Here is a 27803-nt window from a genome sequence, read left to right on the forward strand (position 1 = left end):
TTTTTAAGGCCTCAAAATGAGTAAATTGGCCATTTTCATTCACTTCTACCCATTCCTCAAATCTTGTGTTTAAGGCCCCTGGAAGCATGAAAATCACTTTAAACATCTCATTTTATCTTTAAAAGTGATTTTCCACGTACAAATGTGAATTGTAGTTCAAAGAGTGTCAGGCTCTTCGTTTTCGCTCGGGAGCAGAATGTTCCCAACGCCCCTTCCCAGCTCTCTGGGCCACTCGCCGATTGATACAAGTAAGCCCAAGTGAACCGGTGGGGGGAAAGGGGAATTGGACAGAGAAGAGACAGTCACTACGTCTTTTTCTTTCTTGAGTGTTGTCGCTCTTCCTATCTTCCACTGCTGTGATTGAAGTGGATGTACTGTGAGGAAAAGAATAATCGTTAATTAAGCGCTCTACTCTACTCTCATTTCTACTCTGCCCTAAGTGACTTTTCCTAGGTTATACCCACCCTAACTTTTAGTGACTGATGCTCCTCTTCTGTTGTGTGGTGGTGGTGTCGCCTTGTGGTGTAGTTTTTTCTGCAATACAAATGATCTCTCTTAGTTACCCTACTCTCTCTCCCTCCACTAGGCTTTTATTTCTTGCTTCTACAGACTCGCTTACCCTAGATACCACTGACAGCGCCTCTAACTGGATTCTGGTTGGGGAGTTCTTCTTCTTCTTCTACTTATTGAATGCTGCTACCATGTTTTTCTTTTCTCATTCCTCCTCGTGTCATTGCTCCTATTTCAACTCAACTGAAGGATTCCTAAGAGGCTTCTTGGGAGTCTCTTATCGCTACTAAAGAGGGAGTTCTGCCCCACTCCAATGATTCTATGCACTGTTCTCTTTATTCACTACCCTGAGGTAATATCAGTTCAAAATGGCAATTCACTGTGGGTTGAAAGTCGGGAACTTTCTCTGACTGCTGACTGGATTTTTTACTGAGGTACATAAGAAGTATATTTCTCGTTGTCACTGAAAATTCTCCTCACAAACTTCGTTACAGAAAAAGGTACTAATACTTATAACATATTATCCTAGGATGACGAGATACAACATGAGTTTTGTCTTCTTCCGCTAAGTTCGTTTTTTGTAGGCAAGTAACTCTCACTAATATACTCCGAAGGGAGTTACGGAACAGTCTTACTTAGTGCTCTGGAAACTTGGACTTGATTTCCTCTCAAAACTCGACGATGAATTCTCTTCTCTGACGCGTGGCACAAATAACGACTCTTTCTCCTCACGACTCCGGTGAAGTGCGCCTCTCCACCGGGCTGACACCTGGATCCTACTAATTGTCCTGGAACGCTAGAGCGCTAACTTGCTGCTCAAGCGTTCCAACAGCGGCGGCCATCTTAGATTCCAGTCTTACTCCTTTTAGCTTGGGGATCACTGTAGCGCCTGCTCTGCTGATCCTGACAGTACCCCCTCTCAAAGGGCGTCCTACCATCCTGGGCTTATTAGGAAATCTCCTGTGAAATTCCCTAATTAAACGAGGAGCATGGATGTTTGAAGAAACTTCCCACGCTCTTTCTTCGGGCCCATAACCTTTCCAATCCAATAAATAGTACATTTGGCCATTTCGTATCTTGGAGTCCAAGACTCGCTGTACCTCAAATTCTTCCCCCAATTCAGTTTGGATTGGTTTTGGGGGTATTTTAACTCGTAGGTCTCTTGAAACCTTTTTCAATAAGGAAACATGAAAAACGGGATGCACCCGCAATCCTTTGGGTAACTTCAACTGATAGTTTACTGTACTTAGTTTTTTCTCAATCTCATAAGGCCCTACAAATCTGGGTTGAAACTTCCTAACCCCCTTGAGCCTAAGGTTTTTTGTGTTTAGCCAAACCTTCTCTCCAACTAGTAAATCAGGTTCCTTCCTTCTTCTTTTATCAGAATGGAATTTGTAAGTCGCCTTTGCCTTGGTTAAATTGTCTGTGGCTAGTGAATGCACTCTCGTCATGTGATCAACTAAATTTGTTACTGCTGGAACATCTACCTCTTGAAAATCTACAGCTTGATGGGGATGTCTTCCTGTATTTAAATAAAAGGGGGAATAACCTGTGGACATGTTTTTTGCATTATTGTGGGCAAACTCCGCTGCCCACAGATAATCCGGCCAATCTCCTTCCTGTTCTAATAAGCAGAGCCTTAGATACTGCTCTAACTCTTGGTTTGTGCGCTCCGTTTGGCCATCTGTCTCTGGGTGATAACTAGTCGTGTACCTAGAGTCAATACTTAATTTTTTAGTGAAGGCCTTCCAGAAATGGGATAAAAATTGGGATCCCCTATCGGATATCACCACCCTGGGTATGCCATGGGCTCGAACTATGTGTTGGCTAAAGGCATGCGCCAGAATTACTGCCGTGGGTACTCCCTTCAATGGTACAAAATGTGCCATCTTCGTAAATGCGTCTACACACACCAAAATAGTATCATAACCCTTACTGGATGGTAAATCTACTATTAAATCCAAGGTTATCGTGTGCCATGGGTGTGGTGGTGTAGGCAAAGGTTGAAGTAACCCTTGCGGAGCTTGCCTTTCCGGCTTTCCCCTAGCGCAAATGTCACAAGTGGCCACATATTGTCGCACATCCTTTGCCAAACTGGGCCACCAAAAGCGTCGCCTCACTAGATCTTCGGTCTTAGTTATTCCTTTATGGCCTGCCAACAGATCATCGTGACTTTCCTTCAAGGCCTGTTGCTGCATTTCTGTTGTCGGCAAGTAAAGGACCCCATGATGATATGGTAAACCTTCCCGCACCTCTCGACCAGAATCTTCTCTCACCCATTCTTCCAATTCCTCTTTGGTCATAGAGAATTGCTTCTTCTTGTCCTGTGATTCTCGTAAAACTGCTCCAATTATTTTCTCGGATGGGATGATGGTCTGATCCTTCACCTCCTCCATGACTTCTTCAGTTCCTCTCCTAGATAGGGCATCCGCCTTACCATTCTGAGCCCCTGGACGGTAAGTAATTATGAAGTCATAGTCCGCAAAATATAATGACCATCTCAACTGTCTTGGTGTCAAAGTTCTCGCAGACTTCAAGAATTTCAGATTTCGGTGATCTGTGTAGACGGTTACCACATGTCTGGCCCCCATTAGGTAGTGTCTCCAGTCCTTGAAGGCATCCTTAATGGCCAACAACTCCTTCTCAGTGATGGTATAATGAACTTCTGGTGCCGTCAACTTCCTCGAACGATAGGCCACTGGGTGCAGTTGACCAGTTGATTTGTGTCTCTGTGATAGCACTCCTCCTAAGGCCCAATTGGAGGCATCTGTCTCTACAAAAAATGGCTCTGATGGATCTGGATGCAATAGAATTGGGGCGGAAGTAAAATCTCTTTTTAACTGTTTGAATGACTCTTCTGCCTCCTCTGACCACTCAAATTTGACACCTTTCCTTAGCAGCCTTGTCATTGGAATTAACTTCTGAGAGAAATTTTGAATGAACCTCCTGTAAAAATTGGCAAATCCGATAAAGCTTTGGATTTCCTTCACAGATTTCGGAGATTCCCACTCCAGAACTGCCTTGATTTTACTATCGTCCATAGTCACCCCACTGGGGGCGAGCACAAAACCCAAGAATTCCACGGATGATACTCCAAAGGCGCATTTTTCCAGCTTGACATAAAGACGGTGCTCTCGCAGTTTCCGCAACACCTTCTTGACATGCTCTTCATGTTCTTCCACATTGCTCGAATAAATGAGGATGTCATCTATATACACCAATGCATGCCGATCGATAAACTCCTTCAAGACATCATTGATGAAATGCTGAAAAGCTGCTGGGGCATTACATAGGCCATACGGCATCACTTGATATTCAAATAGGCCATGTTTTGTCCGAAATGCCGTCTTCCACTCATCCCCTTCCCGAATTCGGACCAGGTGGTAGGCCCCTCTCAAGTCCAATTTTGTATAAATTTTTGCCTCCTTCACCTGATCCAGTAATACAGAAATCAAGGGCAAGGGATACCGATTCTTAACCGTTATTCTGTTTATTGCCCTGTAGTCAATGCAGGTTCTTAATTCCCCATTCTTTTTTGGAATAAAAAAAAGTGGCGATGACACGGGGGACTGCGACGGTCTTATGAAACCGTTCTCCAGATATTTGTGCAGATACTCCTTCAAGTGCTCATCCTCCTTCTCAGTTAGAGCATAGATTCTACTACATGGAAGATTGGATCCGGGTTCCAATTCTATCTTGCAATCGAAGTTTCGATGCGGAGGAAGTCTTTCCGCCTCCATTTCACTAAATACATCTTGGTACTCTTCATATTCCTCAGGTAGTTCTACGGTGTTGATCACACAGATTGTGGATTTTCCTTCGCTTAAAAGAAGGGCCTGGGTTTTTTCTGGATGTCCGAGACCTCCCAAATAACAGTGTTCCTTGCAATACTCTGAGTTCAAGGACACCGTTCGAGCTCCCCAGTCTATCGTTGGGTTGTGTTCGGTTAGCCAAGGTAACCCCAGGATTAATTGGAACTGCGGAGCATCGATTAAATTGAATTGGATATCTTCTCGATGACCTTCTTCAGATTCCAACTCCACGATTTCAGTATGACTCACTATGGGTCCAGATGAAAGATTCGTGCCATCTACTGCTCGAACAGCCTCACTTCTTTCCTTTTTGATGGCCCTCAATCCAATTTTTTCCGCAAACTTCAGGTCACAGAAATTGCCTGTTGCTCCCGAATCTAACATCACTGCGACTCGCCGTAATGTTTGTTCCCGGTAACGCAGCGTCATCATTAAGATTAAGTGGGGAGCTGCAGACTGCAAGGTATTCGCCAGGGTATGAGCATTTGGAGCTGTTTCTTCATCTGCAACCACCAGTCCAACTCCGCTTACTGGTGGTGCAAGGCGTTTCCCGCCGGCTTCTGCTTGGGCTTCTTCTGGCAATCCCGAACAAAATGCCCAGATCCTCCACAATATAAACATTGCTTGTTCAGCCTCCTTCTTTCCTTCTCTTCCTTGGAAAGTGGACCTCGAATTGTCCCAATCTGCATGGGCTCTCCCCCACGGGCAACGTCACCTTCCTTACTGCCTTCTGTTCTCACCCGATCAAACCGAGGCACACTTGGACGATAATCTCGCCTCCTTTCTCCTCTTCTCTCTCCTTGACGGAAGTCAATTTCTAAAACTAGATCGATCAATGCTGATATCTCCGTGGGTCGATTGGGTACTTGTGCTAATGCGTCCTTCAACTCGTCCTTTAGGCCTCGATAAAACACAGCAGCTCTCTTGTTCTCTGGCCAGTCCGTTTCTACCACCAACTTATTAAATTGAGCCAAGTAAGCTACTAGGTCTCTGCTTCCCTGTCTAATTTCCAATAGTTCATTGTCTGTGGCCTGGGATACTCTTCTTCTGTCAAAAATGCGAAGGAATTCTTTCTTGAATTCATCCAGATCATATAACAATGGAGCGTTGCAGGTGACCAGAGGCATTGACCACGACGCCGCATCTCCACTTAAGTACGACAATATGAAGGCCACTCTAGACTGCGCATCGGGAAATAATGCCGAACGACACATAAAATGTAACGTGCATTGGGTCAAAAATACCTGTGCCTTCTGGGGATCTCCACTAAAACGCTCTGGGGGCGCCAAGGGGATTACAGGTGACAAGGAATGAATTACTTGTGTCGTAACTTTAGGCTGAGTGCCCGAAGACTCACTGGAAGCTCCTTCTGAATTAACTGGGTACCTAAAACTTGGGTCCGAGGCTATGCCACTCATTTTTAAGTTTAAATCTGTGGTTTCCTTCCGCAATTCCCTATTCTCCTCTCTAACGGAAATTAACTCTCTTTGGATTCCTTCTAAAACCTCTCCTAATTTTTTCAAGTCCAAACCTTCAGCCATTCTGCTCAAGAGCGAATAAAAAACGTGGGCACTTCACTCTGTCAGGCTCTTCGTTTTCGCTCGGGAGCAGAATGTTCCCAACGCCCCTTCCCAGCTCTCCGGGCCACTCGCCGATTGATACAAGTAAGCCCAAGTGAACCGGTGGGGGGAAAGGGGAATTGGACAGAGAAGAGACAGTCACTACGTCTTTTTCTTTCTTGAGTGTTGTCGCTCTTCCTATCTTCCACTGCTGTGATTGAAGTGGATGTACTGTGAGGAAAAGAATAATCGTTAATTAAGCGCTCTACTCTACTCTCATTTCTACTCTGCCCTAAGTGACTTTTCCTAGGTTATACCCACCCTAACTTTTAGTGACCGATGCTCCTCTTCTGTTGTGTGGTGGTGGTGTCGCCTTGTGGTGTAGTTTTTTCTGCAATACAAATGATCTCTCTTAGTTACCCTACTCTCTCTCCCTCCACTAGGCTTTTATTTCTTGCTTCTACAGACTCGCTTACCCTAGATACCACTGACGGCGCCTCTAACTGGATTCTGGTTGGGGAGTTCTTCTTCTTCTTCTACTTATTGAATGCTGCTACCATGTTTTTCTTTTCTCATTCCTCCTCGTGTCATTGCTCCTATTTCAACTCAACTGAAGGATTCCTAAGAGGCTTCTTGGGAGTCTCTTATCGCTACTAAAGAGGGAGTTCTGCCCCACTCCAATGATTCTATGCACTGTTCTCTTTATTCACTACCCTGAGGTAATATCAGTTCAAAATGGCAATTCACTGTGGGTTGAAAGTCGGGAACTTTCTCTGACTGCTGACTGGATTTTTTACTGAGGTACATAAGAAGTATATTTCTCGTTGTCACTGAAAATTCTCCTCACAAACTTCGTTACAGAAAAAGGTACTAATACTTATAACATATTATTCTAGGATGACGAGATACAACATGAGTTTTGTCTTCTTCCGCTAAGTTCGTTTTTTGTAGGCAAGTAACTCTCACTAATATACTCCGAAGGGAGTTACGGAACAGTCTTACTTAGTGCTCTGGAAACTTGGACTTGATTTCCTCTCAAAACTCGACGATGAATTCTCTTCTCTGACGCGTGGCACAAATAACGACTCTTTCTCTTCACGACTCCGGTGAAGTGCGCCTCTCCACCGGGCTGACACCTGGATCCTACTAATTGTCCTGGAACGCTAGAGCGCTAACTTGCTGCTCAAGCGTTCCAACAGCGGCGGCCATCTTAGATTCCAGTCTTACTCCTTTTAGCTTGGGGATCACTGTAGCGCCTGCTCTGCTGATCCTGACAAAGAGGCAACATTTGAAAACTGACCATTTTTTTAGTTTCTGAAGCATGTCGTAAGGGGGGGTGGTTATCTCTTTCGTCAAAAATCGGATCGGGCGTTTTCGCTTGAACAATAAAGGCCTACAAATGTTATTTAATTCACTTCCCGTGGTGGAGAAACATTTTTTAAGGCCTCAGAATGAGTAAATTGGCCATTTTCATTCACTTCTACCCATTCCTCAAATCTTGTGTTTAAGGCCACTGGAAGCATGAAAATCACTTTAAACATCTCATTTAATCTTTAAAAGTGATTTTCCACGTACAAATGTGAATTGTAGTTCAAAGAGGCAACATTTGAAAACTGACCATTTTTTTAGTTTCTGAAGCATGTCGTAAGGGGGGGTGGTTATCTCTTTCGTCAAAAATCGGGCGTTTTCGCTTGAACAATAAAGGCCTAAAATGTTATTTAATTCACTTTCCGTGGAGGAGAAACACTTTTTAAGGCCTCAGAATGAGTAAATTGGCCATTTTCATTCACTTCTACCCATTCCTCAAATCTTGTGTTTAAGGCCCCTGGAAGCATGAAAATCACTTTAAACATCTCATTTTATCTTTAAAAGTGATTTTCCACGTACAAATGTGAAGTGTAGTTCAAAGAGGCAACATTTGAAAACGGACCATTTTTTTAGTTTCTGAAGCATGTCGTAAGGGGGGGTGGTTATCTCTTTCGTCAAAAATCGGGCGTTTTCGCTTGAACAATAAAGGCCTACAAATGTTATTTAATTCACTTCCCGTGGAGGAGAAACACTTTTTAAGGCCTCAGAATGAGTAAATTGGCCATTTTCATTCACTTCTACCCATTCCTCAAATCTTGTGTTTAAGGCCCCTGGAAGCATGAAAATCACTTTAAACATCTCATTTTATCTTTAAAAGTGATTTTCCACGTACAAATGTGAATTGTAGTTCAAAGAGGCAACATTTGAAAACGGACCATTTTTTTAGTTTCTGAAGCATGTCGTAAGGGGGGGTGGTTATCTCTTTCTCCAAAAAACAGTCGTTTTTGATTGAACAATAAAGGCCTCCAAATGGTATTTTATTCACTTCCCGTGGAGGAGAAACACTTTTTAAGGCCGCAGAGTGAGTAAATTGGCCATTTTCATTCACTTTTACCCATTCCTCAAATCTTGTGTTTAAGGCCCCTGGAAGCATGAAAATCACTTTAAACATCTCATTTTATCTTTAAAAGTGATTTTCCACGTACAAATGTGAATTGTAGTTCAAAGAGGCAACATTTGAAAACTGACCATTTTTTTAGTTTCTGAAGCATGTCGTAAGGGGGGGTGGTTATCTCTTTCATCAAAAATCGGGCGTTTTTGATTGAACAATAAAAGCCTACAAATGTCATTTAATTCACTTTCTTGGGTGGAGAAAAACTTTTTAAGGCCTCAGAGTGAATAAATTGGCCATTTTCATTCACGTTTACCCATTTCTCAAATCTTGTGTTTAGGTCCCCTGGAAGCTTGAAAATCACTTTAAACATCTCATTTTATCTCAAAAATGATTATCCAAGTACAATGTTAATTGTAGTTCAAAGACGCAACATTTGAAAATGAACCATTTTTTTAGTTTCAGAAGCATCTCGTAAGGGGGGGTGGTTATCTCTTTCATCAAAAATCAGGCGTTTTCACTTGAACAATAACAGCCTCCAAATGTTATTTTATTCACTTCCCGTGGAGGAGAAACACTTTTTAAGGCCACAGAGTGAGTAAATTGGCCATTTTCATTCACGTTTACCCATTTCTCAATTCTTGTGTTTAGGGCCCCTGGAAGCTTGAAAATCACTTTAAACATCTAATTTTATCTCTAAAAGTGATTATCCACGTACAAATGTGAATTGTCGTTCAAAGACGCAACATTTGAAAATGGACCATTTTTTTAGTTTCTGAAGCATGTCGTAAGGGGGGTGGTTATCTCTTTCTCCAAAAAACAGTCGTTTTTGATTGAACAATAAAGGCCTCCAAATGGTATTTTATTCACTTCCCGTGGAGGAGAAACACTTTTTAAGGCCGCAGAGGGAGTAAATTGGCCATTTTCATTCACTTTTACCCATTCCTCAAATCTTGTGTTTAAGGCCCCTGGAAGCATGAAAATCACTTTAAACATCTCATTTTTATCTTTAAAAGTGATTTTCCACGTACAAATGTGAATTGTAGTTCAAAGAGGCAACATTTGAAAACGGACCATTTTTTTAGTTTCTGAAGCATGTCGTAAGGGGGGTGGTTATCTCTTTCGTCAAAAATCGGGCGTTTTCGCTTGAACAATAAAGGCCTACAAATGTTATTTAATTCACTTTCCGTGGAGGAGAAACACTTTTTAAGGCCTCAGAATGAGTAAATTGGCCATTTTCATTCACTTCTACCCATTCCTCAAATCTTGTGTTTAAGGCCCCTGGAAGCATGAAAATCACTTTAAACATCTCATTTTATCTTTAAAAGTGATTTTCCACGTACAAATGTGAATTGTAGTTCAAAGAGGCAACATTTGAAAACGGACCATTTTTTTAGTTTCTGAAGCAAGTCGTAAGGGGGGGTGGTTATCTCTTTCATCAAAAATCGGGCGTTTTTGATTGAACAATAAAGGCCTACAAATGTTATTTAATTCACTTTCTTGGGTGGAGAAAAACTTTTTAAGGCCTCAGAGTGAATAAATTGGCCATTTTCATTCACGTTTACCCATTTCTCAAATCTTGTGTTTAGGTCCCCTGGAAGCTTGAAAATCACTTCAAACATCTCATTTTATCTCAAAAATGATTATCCAAGTACAATGTTAATTGTAGTTCAAAGACGCAACATTTGAAAATGAACCATTTTTTTAGTTTCAGAAGCATGTCGTAAGGGGGGGTGGTTATCTCTTTCATCAAAAATGAGGCGTTTTCGCTTGAACAATAACAGCCTCCAAATGTTATTTAATGCACTTCCCATGGAGGAGAAACACTTTTAAGGCCTCAGAATGAGTAAATTGGCCATTTTCATTCATTTTTACCCATTTCTCAAATCTTGTGTTTAGGGCCCCTGGAAGCTTGAAAATCACTTTAAACATCTAAATTTATCTCTAAAATTGATTATCCACGTACAAATGTGAATTGTCGTTCAAAGACGCAACATTTGAAAATGGACCATTTTTTTCGTTTCTGAAGCATGTCGTAAGGGGGGGTGGTTATCTCTTTCTCCAAAAAACAGTCGTTTTTGATTGAACAATAAAGGCCTCCAAATGGTATTTTTATTCACTTCCCGTGGAGGAGAAACACTTTTTAAGGCCGCAGAGTGAGTAAATTGGCCATTTTCATTCACTTTTACCCATTCCTCAAATCTTGTGTTTAAGGCCCCTGGAAGCATGAAAATCACTTTAAACATCTCATTTTATCTTTAAAATACGATTTTCCACGTACAAATGTGAATTGTAGTTCAAAGAGGCAACATTTGAAAACGGACCATTTTTTTCGTTTCTGAAGCATGTCGTAAGGGGGGGTGGTTATCTCTTTCATCAAAAATCGGGTGTTTTTGATTGAACAATAAAGTCCTACAAATGTTATTTAATTCACTTTCTTGGGTGGAGAAACACTTTTTAAGGCCTCAGAGTGGAAGCTTGAAAATCACTTTAAACATCTAATTTTATCTCTAAAAGTGATTATCCACGTACAAATGTGCATTGTAGTTCAAAGAGGCAACATTTGAAAATCTACCATTTTTTTCGTTTCTGAAGCATGTCGTAAGGGAGGGTGGTTATCTCTTTCATCAAAAATCGGGCGTTTTTGATTGAACAATAAAAGCCTACAAATGTCATTTAATTCACTTTCTTGGGTGGAGAAAAACTTTCTAAGGCCTCAGAGTGAATAAATTGGCCATTTTCATTCACGTTTACCCATTTCTCAAATCTTGTAATTAGGTCCCCTGGAAGCTTGAAAATCACTTTAAACATCTCATTTTATCTCAAAAATGATTATCCAAGTACAATGTTAATTGTAGTTCAAAGACGCAACATTTGAAAATGAACCATTTTTTTAGTTTCAGAAGCATGTCGTAAGGGGGGGTGGTTATCTCTTTCATCAAAAATCAGGCGTTTTCGCTTGAACAATAACAGCCTCCAAATGTTATTTAATGCACTTCCCATGGAGGAGAAACACTTTTAAGGCCTCAGAATGAGTAAATTGGCCATTTTCATTCATTTTTACCCATTTCTCAAATCTTGTGTTTAGGGCCCCTGGAAGCTTGAAAATCACTTTAAACATTTAAATTTATCTCTAAAAGTGATTATCCACGTACAAATGTGAATTGTCCTTCAAAGACGCAACATTTGAAAACGGACCATTTTTTTCGTTTCTGAAGCATGTCGTAAGGGGGGGTGGTTATCTCTTTCATCAAAAATCGGGCGTTTTTGATTGAGCAATAAAGTCCTACAAATGTTATTTAATTCACTTTCTTGGGTGGAGAAAAACTTTTTAAGGCCTCAGAGTGAATAAATTGGCCATTTTCATTCACATTTACCCATTTCTCAAATCTTGTGTTTAAGGCCCCTGGAAGCATGAAAATCACTTTAAACATCTCATTTTATCTTTAAAAGTGATTTTCCACGTACAAATGTGAATTGTAGTTCAAAGAGGCAACATTTGAAAACTGACCATTTTTTTAGTTTCTGAAGCATGTCGTAAGGGGGGGTGGTTATCTCTTTCGTCAAAAATCGGATCGGGCGTTTTCGCTTGAACAATAAAGGCCTACAAATGTTATTTAATTCACTTCCCGTGGTGGAGAAACATTTTTTAAGGCCTCAGAATGAGTAAATTGGCCATTTTCATTCACTTCTACCCATTCCTCAAATCTTGTGTTTAAGGCCACTGGAAGCATGAAAATCACTTTAAACATCTCATTTAATCTTTAAAAGTGATTTTCCACGTACAAATGTGAATTGTAATTCAAAGAGGCAACATTTGAAAACAGACCATTTTTTTAGTTTCTGAAGCATGTCGTAAGGGGGGGTGGTTATCTCTTTCATCAAAAATCGGGCGTTTTTGATTGAACAATAAAGACCTCCAAATGTTATTTTATTCACTTCCCGTGGAGGAGAAACACTTTTTAAGGCCACAGAGTGAGTAAATTGGCCATTTTCATTCGCGTTTACCCATTTCTCAAATCTTGTGTTTAGGGCCCCTGGAAGCTTGAAAATCACTTTAAACATCTAATTTTATCTCTAAAAGTGATTATCCACGTACAAATGTGAATTGTCGTTCAAAGACGCAACATTTGCAAATGGACCATTTTTTTAGTTTCTGAAGCATGTCGTAAGGGGGGGGGGTTATCTCTTTCGTCAAAAATCGGGCGTTTTCGCTTGAACAATAAAGGCCTACAAATGTTATTTAATTCACTTTCCGTGGAGTAGAAACACTTTTTAAGGCCTCAGAATGAGTAAATTGGCCATTTTCATTCACTTCTACCCATTCCTCAAATCTTGTGTTTAAGGCCCCTGGAAGCATGAAAATCACTTTAAACATCTCATTTTATCTTTAAAAGTGATTTTCCACGTACAAATGTGAATTGTAGTTCAAAGAGGCAACATTTGAAAACGGACCATTTTTTTAGTTTCTGAAGCATGTCGTAAGGGGGGGTGGTTATCTCTTTCGTCAAAAATCGGGCGTTTTCGCTTGAACAATAAAGGCCTACAAATGTTATTTAATTCACTTCCCGTGGAGGAGAAACACTTTTTAAGGCCTCAGAATGAATAAATTGGCCATTTTCATTCACTTCTACCCATTCCTCAAATCTTGTGTTTAAGGCCCCTGGAAGCATGAAAATCACTTTAAACATCTCATTTTATCTTTAAAAGTGATTTTCCACGTACAAATGTGAATTGTAGTTCAAAGAGGCAACATTTGAAAACTGACCATTTTTTTAGTTTCTGAAGCATGTCGTAAGGGGGGGTGGTTATCTCTTTCATCAAAAATCGGGCGTTTTTGATTGAACAATAAAGGCCTACAAATGGTATTTAATTCACTTTCTTGGGTGGAGAAAAACTTTTTAAGGCCTCAGAGTGAATAAATTGGCCATTTTCATTCACATTTACCCATTTCTTAAATCTTGTGTTTAGGGCCCCTGGAAGCTTGAAAATCACTTTAAACATCTAATTTTATCTCTAAAAGTGATTATCCACGTACAAATGTGAATTGTAGTTCAAAGAGGCAACATTTGAAAATCAACCATTTTTTTCGTTTCTGAAGCATGTCGTAAGGGAGGGTGGTTATCTCTTTCATCAAAAATCGGGCGTTTTTGATTGAACAATAAAAGCCTACAAATGTCATTTAATTCACTTTCTTGGGTGGAGAAAAACTTTTTAAGGCCTCAGAGTGAATAAATTGGCCATTTTCATTCACGTTTACCCATTTCTCAAATCTTGTGTTTAGGTCCCCTGGAAGCTTGAAAATCACTTTAAACATCTCATTTTATCTCAAAAATGATTATCCAAGTACAATGTTAATTGTAGTTCAAAGACGCAACATTTGAAAATGAACCATTTTTTTAGTTTCAGAAGCATGTCGTAAGGGGGGGTGGTTATCTCTTTCATCAAAAATCAGGCGTTTTCACTTGAACAATAACAGCCTCCAAATGTTATTTAATTCACTTCCCATGGAGGAGAAACACTTTTAAGGCCTCAGAATGAGTAAATTGGCCATTTTCATTCATTTTTACCCATTTCTTAAATCTTGTGTTTAGGGCCCCTGGAAGCTTGAAAATCACTTTAAACATCTAATTTTATCTCTAAAAGTGATTATCCACGTACAAATGTGAATTGTCGTTCAAAGACACAACATTTGAAAATGGACCATTTTTTTCGTTTCTGAAGCATGTCATAAGGGGGGGTGGTTATCTCTTTCGTCAAAAATCGGGCGTATTCGCTTGAACAATAAAGGCCTACAAATGTTATTTAATTCACTTCCCGTGGAGGAGAAACACTTTTTAAGGCCTCAGAATGAGTAAATTGGCCATTTTCATTCACTTCTACCCATTCCTCAAATCTTGTGTTTAAGGCCCCTGGAAGCATGAAAATCACTTTAAACATCTCATTTTATCTTTAAAAGTGATTTTCCACGTACAAATGTGAATTGTAGTTCAAAGAGGCAACATTTGAAAACTGACCATTTTTTTAGCATGTCGTAAGGGGGGGTGGTTATCTCTTTCGTCAAAAATCGGATCGGGCGTTTTCGCTTGAACAATAAAGGCCTACAAATGTTATTTAATTCACTTCCCGTGGTGGAGAAACATTTTTTAAGGCCTCAGAATGAGTAAATTGGCCATTTTCATTCACTTCTACCCATTCCTCAAATCTTGTGTTTAAGGCCACTGGAAGCATGAAAATCACTTTAAACATCTCATTTAATCTCTAAAAGTGATTATCCACGTACAAATGTGAATTGTAGTTCAAAGAGGCAACATTTGAAAACTGACCATTTGTTTAGTTTCTGAAGCATGTCGTAAGGGGGGGTGGTTATCTCTTTCTCCAAAAAACAGTCGTTTTTGATTGAACAATAAAGGCCTCCAAATGGTATTTTATTCACTTCCCGTGGAGGAGAAACACTTTTTAAGGCCTCAGAATGAGTAAATTGGCCATTTTCATTCACTTCTACCCATTCCTCAAATCTTGTGTTTAAGGCCCCTGGAAGCATGAAAATCACTTTAAACATCTCATTTTATCTTTAAAAGTGATTTTCCACGTACAAATGTGAATTGTAGTTCAAAGAGGCAACATTTGAAAACGGACCATTTTTTTAGTTTCTGAAGCATGTCGTAAGGGGGGGTGGTTATCTCTTTCGTCAAAAATCGGGCGTTTTCGCTTGAACAATAAAGGCCTCCAAATGGTATTTTATTCACTTCCCGTGGAGGAGAAACACTTTTTAAGGCCTCAGAATGAGTAAATTGGCCATTTTCATTCACTTCTACCCATTCCTCAAATCTTGTGTTTAAGGCCCCTGGAAGCATGAAAATCACTTTAAACATCTCCTTTTATCTTTAAAAGTGATTTTCCACGTACAAATGTGAATTGTAGTTCAAAGAGGCAACATTTGAAAACGGACCATTTTTTTAGTTTCTGAAGCATAACGTAAGGGGGGGTGGTTAACTCTTTCTCCAAAAAACAGTCGTTTTTGATTGAACAATAAAGGCCTCCAAATGGTATTTTATTCACTTCCCGTGGAGGAGAAACACTTTTTAAGGCCGCAGAGTGAGTAAATTGGCCATTTTCATTCACTTTTACCCATTCCTCAAATCTTGTGTTTAAGGCCCCTGGAAGCATGAAAATCACTTTAAACATCTCATTTTATCTTTAAAAGTGATTTTCCACGTACAAATGTGAATTGTAGTTCAAAGAGGCAACATTTGAAAACGGACCATTTTTTTAGTTTCTGAAGCATGTCGTAAGGGGGGGGGTGGTTATCTCTTTCATCAAAAATCGGGCGTTTTTGATTGAACAATAAAGGCCTACAAATGTTATTTAATTCACTTTCTTGGGTGGAGAAAAACTTTTTAAGGCCTCAGAGTGAATAAATTGGCCATTTTCATTCACATTTACCCATTTCTCAAATCTTGTGTTTAGGGCCCCTGGAAGCTTGAAAATCACTTTAAACATCTAATTTTATCTCTAAAAGTGATTATCCACGTACAAATGTGAATTGTCGTTCAAAGACGCAACATTTGAAAATGGACCATTTTTTTCGTTTCTGAAGCATGTCGTAAGGGGGGGTGGTTATCTCTTTCTCCAAAAAACGGTCGTTTTTGATTGAACAATAAAGGCCTCCAAATGGTATTTTATTCACTTCCCGTGGAGGAGAAACACTTTTTAAGGCCTCAGAATGAGTAAATTGGCCATTTTCATTCACATTTACCCATTTCTCAAATCTTGTGTTTAGGGCCCCTGGAAGCTTGAAAATCACTTTAAACATCTAATTTTATCTCTAAAAGTGATTTTCCACGTACAAATGTGAATTGTAGTTCAAAGAGGCAACATTTGAAAACGGACCATTTTTTTAGTTTCTGAAGCATGTCGTATGGGGGGGTGGTTATCTCTTTCGTCAAAAATCGGGCGTTTTCGCTTGAACAATAAAGGCCTACAATTGGTATTTAATTCACTTCCCGTGGAGGAGAAACACTTTTTAAGGCCTCAGAATGAGTAAATTGGCCATTTTCATTCACTTCTACCCATTCCTCAGATCTTGTGTTTAAGGCCCCTGGAAGCATGAAAATCACTTTAAACATCTCATTTTATCTTTAAAAGTGATTTTCCACGTACAAATGTGAATTGTAGTTCAAAGAGGCAACATTTGAAAACTGACCATTTTTTTAGTTTCTGAAGCATGTCGTAAGGGGGGGTGGTTATCTCTTTCATCAAAAATCGGGTGTTTTTGATTGAACAATAAAGGCCTACAAATGTTATTTAATTCACTTTCTTGGGTGGAGAAAAACTTTTTAAGGCCTCAGAGTGAATACATTGGCCATTTTCATTCACATTTACCCATTTCTCAAATCTTGTGTTTAGGGCCCCTGGAAGCTTGAAAATCACTTTAAACATCTAATTTTATCTCTAAAAGTGATTATCCACGTACAAATGTGAATAGTCATTCAAAGACGCAACATTTGAAAATGGACCATTTTTTTCGTTTCTGAAGCATGTCGTAAGGGGGGGTGGTTATCTCTTTCTCCAAAAAACAGTCGTTTTTGATTGAACAATAAAGGCCTCCAAATGGTATTTTATTCACTTTCTTGGGTGGAGAAAAACTTTTTAAGGCCTCAGAGTGAATAAATTGGCCATTTTCATTCACTTCTACGCATTCCTCAAATCTTGTGTTTAAGGCCCCTGGAAGCATGAAAATCACTTTAAACATCTAATTTTATCTCTAAAAGTGATTATCCACGTACAAATGTGAATTGTCGTTCAAAGACGCAACATTTGAAAATGGACCATTTTTTTAGTTTCTGAAGCATGTCGTAAGGGGGGGTGGTTATCTCTTTCATCAAAAATCGGGTGTTTTTGATTGAACAATAAAGGCCTACAAATGTTATTTAATTCACTTTCTTGGGTGGAGAAAAACTTTTTAAGGCCTCAGAGTGAATAAATTGGCCATTTTCATTCACTTCTACCCATTCCTCAAATCTTGTGTTTATGGCCCATGGAAGCTTGAAAATCACTTTAAACATCTCATTTTATCTCAAAAATGATTATCCAAGTACAATGTTAATTGTAGTTCAAGGAGGCAACATTTGAAAACGGACCATTTTTTTAGTTTCTGAAGCATGTCGTAAGGGGGGGTGGTTATCTCTTTCGTCAAAAATCGGGCGTTTTCGCTTGAACAATAAAGACCTCCAAATATTACTTAATTCACTTCCCGTGGAGGAGAAACACTTTTTAAGGCCTCAGAATGAGTAAATTGGCCATTTTCATTCACTTCTACCCATTCCTCAAATCTTGTGTTTAAGGCCCCTGGAAGCATGAAAATCACTTTAAACATCTCATTTTATCTTTAAAAGTGATTTTCCACGTACAAATGTGGATTGTAGTTCAAAGAGGCAACATTTGAAAACGGACCATTTTTTTAGTTTCTGAAGCATGTCGTAAGGGGGGGTGGTTATCTCTTTCATCAAAAATCGGGCGTTTTTGATTGAACATTAAAGGCCTACAAATGTTATTTAATCCACTTTCTTGGGTGGAGAAAAACTTTTTAAGGCCTCAGAGTGAATAAATTGGCCATTTTCTTTCACATTTACCCATTTCTCAAATCTTGTGTTTAGGGCCCCTGGAAGCTTGAAAATCACTTTAAACATCTAATTTTATCTCTAAAAGTGATTATCCACATACAAATGTGAATTGTAGTTCAAAGAGGCAACATTTGAAAATGGACCATTTTTTTCGTTTCTGAAGCATGTCGTAAGGGGGTGTGGTTATCTCTTTCACCAAAAAACAGGCGTTTTTGATTGAACAATAAAGGCCTCCAAATGTTATTTTATTCACTTCCCGTGGAGGAGAAACACTTTTTAAGGCCGCAGAGTGAGTAAATTGGCCATTTTCATTCACGTTTACCCATTTCTCAAATCTTGTGTTTAGGGCCCCTGGAAGCTTGAAAATCACTTTAAACATCTAATTTTATCTCTAAAAGTGATTATCCACGTACAAATGTGAATTGTAGTTCAAAGAGGCAACATTTGAAAACGGACCATTTTTTTAGTTTCTGAAGCATGTCGTAAGGGGGGGTGGTTATCTCTTTCTCCAAAAAACTGTCGTTTTTGATTGAACAATAAAGGCCTCCAAATGGTATTTTATTCACTTCCCGTGGAGGAGAAACACTTTTTAAGGCCGCAGAGTGAGTAAATTGGCCATTTTCATTCACTTTTACCCATTCCTCAAATCTTGTGTTTAAGGCCCCTGGAAGCATGAAAATCACTTTAAACATCTCATTTTATCTTTAAAAGTGATTTTCCACGTACAAATGTGAATTGTAGTTCAAAGAGGCAACATTTGAAAACGGACCATTTTTTTAGTTTCTGAAGCATGTCGTAAGGGGGGGTGGTTATCTCTTTCATCAAAAATCGGGTGTTTTTGATTGAACAATAAAGGCCTACAAATGTTATTTAATTCACTTTCTTGGGTGGAGAAAAACTTTTTAAGGCCTCAGAGTGAATAAATTGGCCATTTTCATTCACATTTACCCATTTCTCAAATCTTGTGTTTAGGGCCCCTGGAAGCTTGAAAATAACTTTAAACATCTAATTTTATCTCTAAAAGTGATTTTCCAAGTACAAATGTGAATTGTAGTTCAAAGAGGCAACATTTGAAAACGGACCATTTTTTTAGTTTCTGAAGCATGTCGTAAGGGGGGGTGGTTATCTCTTTCGTCAAAAATCGGGCGTTTTCGCTTGAACAATAAAGGCCTACAATTGTTATTTAATTCACTTCCCGTGGAGGAGAAACACTTTTTAAGGCCTCAGAATGAGTAAATTGGCCATTTTCATTCACTTCTACCCATTCCTCAAATCTTGTGTTTAAGGCCCCTGGAAGCATGAAAATCACTTTAAACATCTCATTTTATCTTTAAAAGTGATTTTCCATGTACAAATGTGAATTGTAGTTCAAAGAGGCAACATTTGAAAACGGACCATTTTTTTAGTTTCGGAAGCATGTCGTAAGGGGGGGTGGTTATCTCTTTCATCAAAAATCGGGTGTTTTCGCTTGAACAATAAAGGCCTCCAAAAATTACTTAATTCACTTCCCGTGGAGGAGAAACACTTTTTAAGGCCTCAGAATGAGTAAATTGGCCATTTTCATTCACTTCTACCCATTCCTCAAATCTTGTGTTTAAGGCCCCTGGAAGCATGAAAATCACTTTAAACATCTCATTTTATCTTTAAAAGTGATTTTCCACGTACAAATGTGGATTGTAGTTCAAAGAGGCAACATTTGAAAACGGACCATTTTTTTAGTTTCTGAAGCATGTCGTAAGGGGGGGTGGTTATCTCTTTCATCAAAAATCGGGCGTTTTTGATTGAACAATAAAGGCCTACAAATGTTATTTAATTCACTTTCTTGGGTGGAGAAAAACTTTTTAAGGCCTCAGAGTGAATAAATTGGCCATTTTCATTCACATTTACCCATTTCTCAAATCTTGTGTTTAGGGCCCCTGGAAGCTTGAAAATCACTTTAAACATCTAATTTTATCTCTAAAAGTGATTATCCACATACAAATGTGAATTGTAGTTCAAAGAGGCAACATTTGAAAATGGACCATTTTTTTCGTTTCTGAAGCATGTCGTAAGGGGGTGTGGTTATCTCTTTCACCAAAAAACAGGCATTTTTGATTGAACAATAAAGGCCTCCAAATGTTATTTTATTCACTTCCCGTGGAGGAGAAACACTTTTTAAGGCCGCAGAGTGAGTAAATTGGCCATTTTCATTCACGTTTACCCATTTCTCAAATCTTGTGTTTAGGGCCCCTGGAAGCTTGAAAATCACTTTAAACATCTAATTTTATCTCTAAAAGTGATTATCCACGTACAAATGTGAATTGTAGTTCAAAGAGGCAACATTTGAAAACGGACCATTTTTTTAGTTTCTGAAGCATGTCGTAAGGGGGGGTGGTTATCTCTTTCTCCAAAAAACTGTCGTTTTTGATTGAACAATAAAGGCCTCCAAATGGTATTTTATTCACTTCCCGTGGAGGAGAAACACTTTTTAAGGCCGCAGAGTGAGTAAATTGGCCATTTTCATTCACTTTTACCCATTCCTCAAATCTTGTGTTTAAGGCCCCTGGAAGCATGAAAATCACTTTAAACATCTCATTTTATCTTTAAAAGTGATTTTCCACGTACAAATGTGAATTGTAGTTCAAAGAGGCAACATTTGAAAACGGACCATTTTTTTAGTTTCTGAAGCATGTCGTAAGGGGGGTGGTTATCTCTTTCGTCAAAAATCGGGCGTTTTCGCTTGAACAATAAAGGCCTACAAATGTTATTTAATTCACTTTCCGTGGAGGAGAAACACTTTTTAAGGCCTCAGAATGAGTAAATTGGCCATTTTCATTCACTTCTACCCATTCCTCACATCTTGTGTTTAAGGCCCCTGGAAGCATGAAAATCACTTTAAACATCTCATTTTATCTTTAAAAGTGATTTTCCACGTACAAATGTGAATTGTAGTTCAAAGAGGCAACATTTGAAAACGGACCATTTTTTTAGTTTCTGAAGCATGTCGTAAGGGGGGGTGGTTATCTCTTTCGTCAAAAATCGGGCGTTTTCGCTTGAACAATAAAGGCCTACAATTGTTATTTAATTCACTTCCCGTGGAGGAGAAACACTTTTTAAGGCCTCAGAATGAGTAAATTGGCCATTTTCATTCACTTCTACCCATTCCTCAAATCTTGTGTTTAAGGCCCCTGGAAGCATGAAAATCACTTTAAACATCTCATTTTATCTTTAAAAGTGATTTTCCACGTACAAATGTGAATTGTCGTTCAAAGACGCAACATTTGAAAATGGACCATTTTTTTCGTTTCTGAAACATGTCGTAAGGGGGGGTGGTTATCTCTTTCTCCAAAAAACAGTCGTTTTTGATTGAACAATAAAGGCCTCCAAATGGTATTTTATTCACTTCCCGTGGAGGAGAAACACTTTTTAAGGCCTCAGAATGAGTAAATTGGCCATTTTCATTCACTTCTACCCATTCCTCAAATCTTGTGTTTAAGGCCCATGGAAGCTTGAAAATCACTTTAAACATCTCATTTTATCTCAAAAATGATTATCCAAGTACAATGTTAATTGTAGTTCAAAGACGCAACATTTGAAAATGAACCATTTTTTTAGTTTCAGAAGCATGTCGTAAGGGGGGTGGTTATCTCTTTCTCCAAAAAACAGTCGTTTTTGATTGAACAATAAAGGCTTTCAAATGGTATTTTATTCACTTCCCGAGGAGGAGAAACACTTTTTAAGGCCGCAGAGTGAGTAAATTGGCCATTTTCATTCACTTTTACCCATTCCTCAAATCTTGTGTTTAAGGCCCCTGGAAGCATGAAAATCACTTTAAACATCTCATTTTATCTTTAAAATACGATTTTCCACGTACAAATGTGAATTGTAGTTCAAAGAGGCAACATTTGAAAACGGACCATTTTTTTCGTTTCTGAAGCATGTCGTAAGGGGGGGTGGTTATCTCTTTCGTCAAAAATCGGGCGTTTTCGCTTGAACAATGAAGGCCTCCAAATGTTACTTAATTCACTTCCCGTGGAGGAGAAACACTTTTTAAGGCCTCAGAATGAGTAAATTGGCCATTTTCATTCACTTCTACCCATTCCTCAAATCTTGTGTTTAAGGCCCCTGGAAGCATGAAAATCACTTTAAACATCTCATTTTATCTTTAAAAGTGCTTTTCCACGTACAAATGTTAATTGTAGTTCAAAGACGCATCATTTGAAAATGAACCATTTTTTTAGTTTCAGAAGCATGTCGTAAGGGGGGGTGGTTATCTCTTTCATCAAAAATCAGGCGTTTTCGCTTGAACAATAACAGCCTCCAAATGTTATTTAATTCACTTCCCATGGAGGAGAAACACTTTTAAGGCCTCAGAATGAGTAAATTGGCCATTTTCATTCATTTTTACCCATTTCTCAAATCTTGTGTTTAGGGCCCCTGGAAGCTTGAAAATCACTTTAAACATCTAATTTTATCTCTAAAAGTGATTATCCACGTACAAATGTGAATTGTCGTTCAAAGACGCAACATTTGAAAATGGACCATTTTTTTCGTTTCTGAAGCATGTCGTAAGGGGGGGTGGTTATCTCTTTCTCCAAAAAACAGTTGTTTTTGATTGAACAATAAAGGCCTCCAATTGGTATTTTATTCACTTCCCGTGGAGGAGAAACACTTTTTAAGGCCTCAGAATGAGTAAATTGGCCATTTTCATTCACTTCTACCCATTCCTCACATCTTGTGTTTAAGGCCCCTGGAAGCATGAAAATCATTTTAAACATCTCATTTTATCTTTAAAAGTGATTTTCCACGTACAAATGTGAATTGTAGTTCAAAGAGGCAACATTTGAAAACGGACCATTTTTTTCGTTTCTGAAGCATGTCGTAAGGGGGGGTGGTTATCTCTTTCGTCAAAAATCGGATCGGGCGTTTTCGCTTGAACAATAAAGGCCTACAAATGTTATTTAATTCACTTCCCGTGTGGAGAAACATTTTTTAAGGCATCAGAATGAGTAAATTGGCCATTTTCATTCACTTCTACTCATTCCTCAAATCTTGTGTTTAAGGCCACTGGAAGCATGAAAATCACTTTAAACATCTCATTTAATCTTTAAAAGTGATTTTCCACGTACAAATGTGAATTGTAGTTCAAAGTGGCAACATTTGAAAACTGACCATTATTTTAGTTTCTGAAGCATGTCGTAAGGGGGGGTGGTTATCTCTTTCATCAAAAATCGGGCGTTTTTGATTGAACAATAAAGGCCTCCAAATGTTATTGTATTACCCTTCCCGTGGAGGAGAAACACTTTTTAAGGCCGCAGAGTGAGTAAATTGGCCATTTTCATTCACGTTTACCCATTTCTCAAATCTTGTGTTTAGGGCCCCTGGAAGCTTGAAAATCACTTTAAACATCTAATTTTATCTCTAAAAGTGATTATCCACGTACAAATGTGAATTGTAGTTCAAAGAGGCAACATTTGAAAACGGACCATTTTTTTAGTTTCTGAAGCATGTCGTAAGGGGGGGTGGTTATCTCTTTCTCCAAAAAACTGTCGTTTTTGATTGAACAATAAAGGCCTCCAAATGGTATTTTATTCACTTCCCGTGGAGGAGAAACACTTTTTAAGGCCGCAGAGTGAGTAAATTGGCCATTTTCATTCACGTTTACCCATTTCTCAAATCTTGTGTTTAGGGCCCCTGGAAGCTTGAAAATCACTTTAAACATCTCATTTTATCTTTAAAAGTCATTTTCCACGTACAAATGTGAATTGTAGTTCAAAGAGGCAACATTTGAAAACGGACCATTTTTTTAGTTTCTGAAGCATGTCGTAAGGGGGGGTGGTTATCTCTTTCATCAAAAATCGGGCGTTTTTGATTGAACAATAAAGGCCTACAAATGTTATTTAATTCACTTTCTTGGGTGGAGAAAAACTTTTTAAGGCCTCAGAGTGAATAAATTGGCCATTTTCATTCACGTTTACCCATTTCTCAAATCTTGTGTTTAGGTCCCCTGGAAGCTTGAAAATCACTTTAAACATCTCATTTTATCTCAAAAATGATTATCCAAGTACAATGTTAATTGTAGTTCAAAGACGCAACATTTGAAAATGAACCATTTTTTTAGTTTCAGAAGCATCTCGTAAGGGGGGGTGGTTATCTCTTTCATCAAAAATCAGGCGTTTTCACTTGAACAATAACAGCCTCCAAATGTTATTTTATTCACTTCCCGTGGAGGAGAAACACTTTTTAAGGCCACAGAGTGAGTAAATTGGCCATTTTCATTCACATTTACCCATTTCTCAATTCTTGTGTTTAGGGCCCCTGGAAGCTTGAAAATCACTTTAAACATCTAATTTTATCTCTAAAAGTGATTATCCACGTACAAATGTGAATTGTCGTTCAAAGACGCAACATTTGAAAATGGACCATTTTTTTAGTTTCTGAAGCATGTCGTAAGGGGGGTGGTTATCTCTTTCTCCAAAAAACAGTCGTTTTTGATTGAACAATAAAGGCCTCCAAATGGTATTTTATTCACTTCCCGTGGAGGAGAAACACTTTTTAAGGCCGCAGAGGGAGTAAATTGGCCATTTTCATTCACTTTTACCCATTCCTCAAATCTTGTGTTTAAGGCCCCTGGAAGCATGAAAATCACTTTAAACATCTCATTTTTATCTTTAAAAGTGATTTTCCACGTACAAATGTGAATTGTAGTTCAAAGAGGCAACATTTGAAAACGGACCATTTTTTTAGTTTCTGAAGCATGTCGTAAGGGGGGTGGTTATCTCTTTCGTCAAAAATCGGGCGTTTTCGCTTGAACAATAAAGGCCTACAAATGTTATTTAATTCACTTTCCGTGAAGGAGAAACACTTTTTAAGGCCTCAGAATGAGTAAATTGGCCATTTTCATTCACTTCTACCCATTCCTCAAATCTTGTGTTTAAGGCCCCTGGAAGCATGAAAATCACTTTAAACATCTCATTTTATCTTTAAAAGTGATTTTCCACGTACAAATGTGAATTGTAGTTCAAAGAGGCAACATTTGAAAACGGACCATTTTTTTAGTTTCTGAAGCAAGTCGTAAGGGGGGGTGGTTATCTCTTTCATCAAAAATCGGGCGTTTTTGATTGAACAATAAAGGCCTACAAATGTTATTTAATTCACTTTCTTGGGTGGAGAAAAACTTTTTAAGGCCTCAGAGTGAATAAATTGGCCATTTTCATTCACGTTTACCCATTTCTCAAATCTTGTGTTTAGGTCCCCTGGAAGCTTGAAAATCACTTCAAACATCTCATTTTATCTCAAAAATGATTATCCAAGTACAATGTTAATTGTAGTTCAAAGACGCAACATTTGAAAATGAACCATTTTTTTAGTTTCAGAAGCATGTCGTAAGGGGGGGTGGTTATCTCTTTCATCAAAAATGAGGCGTTTTCGCTTGAACAATAACAGCCTCCAAATGTTATTTAATGCACTTCCCATGGAGGAGAAACACTTTTAAGGCCTCAGAATGAGTAAATTGGCCATTTTCATTCATTTTTACCCATTTCTCAAATCTTGTGTTTAGGGCCCCTGGAAGCTTGAAAATCACTTTAAACATCTAAATTTATCTCTAAAATTGATTATCCACGTACAAATGTGAATTGTCGTTCAAAGACGCAACATTTGAAAATGGACCATTTTTTTCGTTTCTGAAGCATGTCGTAAGGGGGGGTGGTTATCTCTTTCTCCAAAAAACAGTCGTTTTTGATTGAACAATAAAGGCCTCCAAATGGTATTTTTATTCACTTCCCGTGGAGGAGAAACACTTTTTAAGGCCGCAGAGTGAGTAAATTGGCCATTTTCATTCACTTTTACCCATTCCTCAAATCTTGTGTTTAAGGCCCCTGGAAGCATGAAAATCACTTTAAACATCTCATTTTATCTTTAAAATACGATTTTCCACGTACAAATGTGAATTGTAGTTCAAAGAGGCAACATTTGAAAACGGACCATTTTTTTCGTTTCTGAAGCATGTCGTAAGGGGGGGTGGTTATCTCTTTCATCAAAAATCGGGTGTTTTTGATTGAACAATAAAGTCCTACAAATGTTATTTAATTCACTTTCTTGGGTGGAGAAACACTTTTTAAGGCCTCAGAGTGGAAGCTTGAAAATCACTTTAAACATCTAATTTTATCTCTAAAAGTGATTATCCACGTACAAATGTGCATTGTAGTTCAAAGAGGCAACATTTGAAAATCTACCATTTTTTTCGTTTCTGAAGCATGTCGTAAGGGAGGGTGGTTATCTCTTTCATCAAAAATCGGGCGTTTTTGATTGAACAATAAAAGCCTACAAATGTCATTTAATTCACTTTCTTGGGTGGAGAAAAACTTTCTAAGGCCTCAGAGTGAATAAATTGGCCATTTTCATTCACGTTTACCCATTTCTCAAATCTTGTAATTAGGTCCCCTGGAAGCTTGAAAATCACTTTAAACATCTCATTTTATCTCAAAAATGATTATCCAAGTACAATGTTAATTGTAGTTCAAAGACGCAACATTTGAAAATGAACCATTTTTTTAGTTTCAGAAGCATGTCGTAAGGGGGGGTGGTTATCTCTTTCATCAAAAATCAGGCGTTTTCGCTTGAACAATAACAGCCTCCAAATGTTATTTAATGCACTTCCCATGGAGGAGAAACACTTTTAAGGCCTCAGAATGAGTAAATTGGCCATTTTCATTCATTTTTACCCATTTCTCAAATCTTGTGTTTAGGGCCCCTGGAAGCTTGAAAATCACTTTAAACATTTAAATTTATCTCTAAAAGTGATTATCCACGTACAAATGTGAATTGTCCTTCAAAGACGCAACATTTGAAAACGGACCATTTTTTTCGTTTCTGAAGCATGTCGTAAGGGGGGGTGGTTATCTCTTTCATCAAAAATCGGGCGTTTTTGATTGAGCAATAAAGTCCTACAAATGTTATTTAATTCACTTTCTTGGGTGGAGAAAAACTTTTTAAGGCCTCAGAGTGAATAAATTGGCCATTTTCATTCACATTTACCCATTTCTCAAATCTTGTGTTTAAGGCCCCTGGAAGCATGAAAATCACTTTAAACATCTCATTTTATCTTTAAAAGTGATTTTCCACGTACAAATGTGAATTGTAGTTCAAAGAGGCAACATTTGAAAACTGACCATTTTTTTAGTTTCTGAAGCATGTCGTAAGGGGGGGTGGTTATCTCTTTCGTCAAAAATCGGATCGGGCGTTTTCGCTTGAACAATAAAGGCCTACAAATGTTATTTAATTCACTTCCCGTGGTGGAGAAACATTTTTTAAGGCCTCAGAATGAGTAAATTGGCCATTTTCATTCACTTCTACCCATTCCTCAAATCTTGTGTTTAAGGCCACTGGAAGCATGAAAATCACTTTAAACATCTCATTTAATCTTTAAAAGTGATTTTCCACGTACAAATGTGAATTGTAATTCAAAGAGGCAACATTTGAAAACAGACCATTTTTTTAGTTTCTGAAGCATGTCGTAAGGGGGGGTGGTTATCTCTTTCATCAAAAATCGGGCGTTTTTGATTGAACAATAAAGACCTCCAAATGTTATTTTATTCACTTCCCGTGGAGGAGAAACACTTTTTAAGGCCACAGAGTGAGTAAATTGGCCATTTTCATTCGCGTTTACCCATTTCTCAAATCTTGTGTTTAGGGCCCCTGGAAGCTTGAAAATCACTTTAAACATCTAATTTTATCTCTAAAAGTGATTATCCACGTACAAATGTGAATTGTCGTTCAAAGACGCAACATTTGCAAATGAACCATTTTTTTAGTTTCTGAAGCATGTCGTAAGGGGGGGGGGTTATCTCTTTCGTCAAAAATCGGGCGTTTTCGCTTGAACAATAAAGGCCTACAA

This window comes from Triturus cristatus, chromosome 8 (assembly GCF_964204655.1).
Source record: "Triturus cristatus chromosome 8, aTriCri1.1, whole genome shotgun sequence".
Taxonomy (NCBI): domain Eukaryota; kingdom Metazoa; phylum Chordata; class Amphibia; order Caudata; family Salamandridae; genus Triturus; species Triturus cristatus.